Source organism: Schistocerca piceifrons, unplaced genomic scaffold (genome assembly GCF_021461385.2).
Source record: "Schistocerca piceifrons isolate TAMUIC-IGC-003096 unplaced genomic scaffold, iqSchPice1.1 HiC_scaffold_1340, whole genome shotgun sequence".
In the NCBI taxonomy this organism is placed as follows: domain Eukaryota; kingdom Metazoa; phylum Arthropoda; class Insecta; order Orthoptera; family Acrididae; genus Schistocerca; species Schistocerca piceifrons.
The window spans coordinates 25,001-28,856 of NW_025727170.1; the positions used below are offsets into that span (position 1 = coordinate 25,001).

The 3,856-nt window shown below is 57.8% G+C and overlaps 2 non-coding genes and 1 pseudogene across 2 annotated transcripts; all 3 read right to left on the reverse strand.

Annotated features, from left to right (window-relative positions):
• The window catches only part of LOC124732404, a 4,222-nt pseudogene extending 3,415 nt beyond the window's left edge, over window positions 1-807 (reverse strand).
• Window positions 808-995: 188 nt separating this feature from the next.
• LOC124732406 lies at window positions 996-1,150 on the reverse strand. Its single transcript, XR_007008679.1, has one exon. It is a non-coding gene; the product is annotated as a 5.8S ribosomal RNA (ribosomal RNA).
• Window positions 1,151-1,501: 351 nt separating this feature from the next.
• Window positions 1,502-3,410, reverse strand: LOC124732389. Its single transcript, XR_007008671.1, has one exon. It is a non-coding gene; the product is annotated as a small subunit ribosomal RNA (ribosomal RNA).
• Window positions 3,411-3,856: the final 446 nt, after the last annotated feature.

A 3,856-nucleotide genomic window follows, 5' to 3' on the forward strand; every position in this document is an offset into this window, starting at 1 on the left:
CGGGAAGAACCGCGCGCGCTTGCCGGGAGCCCGAGCGCCCAAAGGGGCGAATCGACTCCTCCAGATATACCGCCGGGCAGCCAGCCAGGACACCGGGGCTCTGCCCAACAGACGCGAACCGAGGCCCGCGGAAGGACAGGCTGCGCACCCGGGCCGTAGGCCGGCACCCAGCGGGTCGCGACGTCCTACTAGGGGAGAAGTGCGGCCCACCGCACACCGGAACGGCCCCACCCCGCGGCGAGTGGAAAGGCAACCGGACACGACCCCGCCGCGGATTGCTCCGCGCGGGCGGCCGGCCCCATCTGCCGAGGGCGGAGGCCAGTGGCCGGATGGGCGTGAATCTCACCCGTTCGACCTTTCGGACTTCTCACGTTTACCCCAGAACGGTTTCACGTACTTTTGAACTCTCTCTTCAAAGTTCTTTTCAACTTTCCCTCATGGTACTTGTTCGCTATCGGTCTCGTGGTCATATTTAGTCTCAGATGGAGTTTACCACCCACTTGGAGCTGCACTCTCAAGCAACCCGACTCGAAGGAGAGGTCCCGCCGACGCTCGCACCGGCCGCTACGGGCCTGGCACCCTCTACGGGCCGTGGCCTCATTCAAGTTGGACTTGGGCTCGGCGCGAGGCGTCGGGGTAGTGGACCCTCCCAAACACCACATGCCACGACAGGCGGCAGCCTGCGGGGTTCGGTGCTGGACTCTTCCCTGTTCGCTCGCCGCTACTGGGGGAATCCTTGTTAGTTTCTTTTCCTCCGCTTAGTAATATGCTTAAATTCAGCGGGTAGTCTCGCCTGCTCTGAGGTCGTTGTACGAGGTGTCGCACGCCACACCGCCAGCCGGCTGTGCACGCTACCGAGAAAGTACCGGTATGCGAACCGCCAGGCGACGGGCGCGCATCGCACGTTTGAGGAGACGCGGCCGGCCCCACAGGCGGCCGCGACACTCCCAGGTCTGCGAAGCGGGGCAAACGCCGCGCGCTTCAGTATACGTAGCCGACCCTCAGCCAGACGTGGCCCGGGAACGGAATCCATGGACCGCAATGTGCGTTCGAAACGTCGATGTTCATGTGTCCTGCAGTTCACATGTCGACGCGCAATTTGCTGCGTTCTTCATCGACCCACGAGCCGAGTGATCCACCGTCCTGGGTGATCTTTTCTCAGTTTCCGCCGTCTCTTTCGAGACGGTCGCATAGGCGGGAGTGAGGCGTGTGGCGGCCCCTGTTCCAGCGTTCTGTGTCCAACGGCCTCACGGCCGACGGGCGTCGTACGGCTCCACACCGGAGCGGACAGGCACTCGGGCGAAAGTCATTCAAAACCGGCGCCAGGCGCCAGGTGCCGCAGGCCAGCCGCTCCAGCGCTTCAGCGCTCGTACCACACAACATTGCCGCTAGTTTTGAGAGGCACGCGTGGTTCCGCACGCGGCGCACGGCTACGGCGAGCCGTACAGGTAGCGTGTTGCGCGACACGACACGCACATCGAAAGACATGCAGTCTAGTCGGTAATGATCCTTCCGCAGGTTCACCTACGGAAACCTTGTTACGACTTTTACTTCCTCTAAATGATCAAGTTTGGTCATCTTTCCGGTAGCATCGGCAACGACAGAGTCAATGCCGCGTACCAGTCCGAAGACCTCACTAAATCATTCAATCGGTAGTAGCGACGGGCGGTGTGTACAAAGGGCAGGGACGTAATCAACGCGAGCTTATGACTCGCGCTTACTGGGAATTCCTCGTTCATGGGGAACAATTGCAAGCCCCAATCCCTAGCACGAAGGAGGTTCAGCGGGTTACCCCGACCTTTCGGCCTAGGAAGACACGCTGATTCCTTCAGTGTAGCGCGCGTGCGGCCCAGAACATCTAAGGGCATCACAGACCTGTTATTGCTCAATCTCGTGCGGCTAGAAGCCGCCTGTCCCTCTAAGAAGAAAAGTAATCGCTGACAGCACGAAGGATGTCACGCGACTAGTTAGCAGGCTAGAGTCTCGTTCGTTATCGGAATTAACCAGACAAATCGCTCCACCAACTAAGAACGGCCATGCACCACCACCCACCGAATCAAGAAAGAGCTATCAATCTGTCAATCCTTCCGGTGTCCGGGCCTGGTGAGGTTTCCCGTGTTGAGTCAAATTAAGCCGCAGGCTCCACTCCTGGTGGTGCCCTTCCGTCAATTCCTTTAAGTTTCAGCTTTGCAACCATACTTCCCCCGGAACCCAAAAGCTTTGGTTTCCCGGAGGCTGCCCGCCGAGTCATCGGAGGAACTGCGGCGGATCGCTGGCTGGCATCGTTTATGGTTAGAACTAGGGCGGTATCTGATCGCCTTCGAACCTCTAACTTTCGTTCTTGATTAATGAAAACATACTTGGCAAATGCTTTCGCTTCTGTTCGTCTTGCGACGATCCAAGAATTTCACCTCTAACGTCGCAATACGAATGCCCCCGCCTGTCCCTATTAATCATTACCTCGGGTTCCGAAAACCAACAAAATAGAACCGAGGTCCTATTCCATTATTCCATGCACACAGTATTCAGGCGGGCTTGCCTGCTTTAAGCACTCTAATTTGTTCAAAGTAAACGTGCCGGCCCACCGAGACACTCAATAAAGAGCACCCTGGTAGGATTTCAACGGGGTCCGCCTCGGGACGCACGAGCACGCACGAGGCGGTCGCACGCCTTCAGCTCGCCCCACCGGCAGGACGTCCCACGATACATGCCAGTTAAACACCGACGGGCGGTGAACCAACAGCGTGGGACACAAATCCAACTACGAGCTTTTTAACCGCAACAACTTTAATATACGCTATTGGAGCTGGAATTACCGCGGCTGCTGGCACCAGACTTGCCCTCCAATAGATACTCGTTAAAGGATTTAAAGTGTACTCATTCCGATTACGGGGCCTCGGATGAGTCCCGTATCGTTATTTTTCGTCACTACCTCCCCGTGCCGGGAGTGGGTAATTTGCGCGCCTGCTGCCTTCCTTGGATGTGGTAGCCGTTTCTCAGGCTCCCTCTCCGGAATCGAACCCTGATTCCCCGTTACCCGTTACAACCATGGTAGGCGCAGAACCTACCATCGACAGTTGATAAGGCAGACATTTGAAAGATGCGTCGCCGGTACGAGGACCGTGCGATCAGCCCAAAGTTATTCAGAGTCACCAAGGCAAACGGACCGGACGAGCCGACCGATTGGTTTTGATCTAATAAAAGCGTCCCTTCCATCTCTGGTCGGGACTCTGTTTGCATGTATTAGCTCTAGAATTACCACAGTTATCCAAGTAACGTGGGTACGATCTAAGGAACCATAACTGATTTAATGAGCCATTCGCGGTTTCACCTTAATGCGGCTTGTACTGAGACATGCATGGCTTAATCTTTGAGACAAGCATATGACTACTGGCAGGATCAACCAGGGAGCTGCGTCAACTAGAGCTGAGCAGCCGGCCGCCCGGGAGTGTGTCCCGGGGGCCCGCGCGAACACGCAAGCGTCCGCTCAATCATTCTGCAAACAGGAGGAGGCTGAGCTCCCCTGCACAATACACCTCGAAACCCTCTCAGGTCCCGGCGGCGCGCAGCGCCGTCCCAAGTACTTGGTCGGGTTCGAGAGAGGCGCAATCGCCCGGAGTTAGGCGAGTAGACGCTTTCGGTGCGACCACCCGTGCTCCCAACTGAGCTTGCCGCTGCCGACAGAGGCCCGGGAGCGTGCTGTCGTGGCATTGCCGGCGGGAGACAACACGCGCCACCTACGGTGACCGGCAGCTCCAACGCCAGCGCCACAGAAGGACAAAAGCCCCACTTGGGTGCCGAAGCGAACTCTCCCAGCACAGCGCACGCGCCAACACATCCGCACAGCTGCGATACA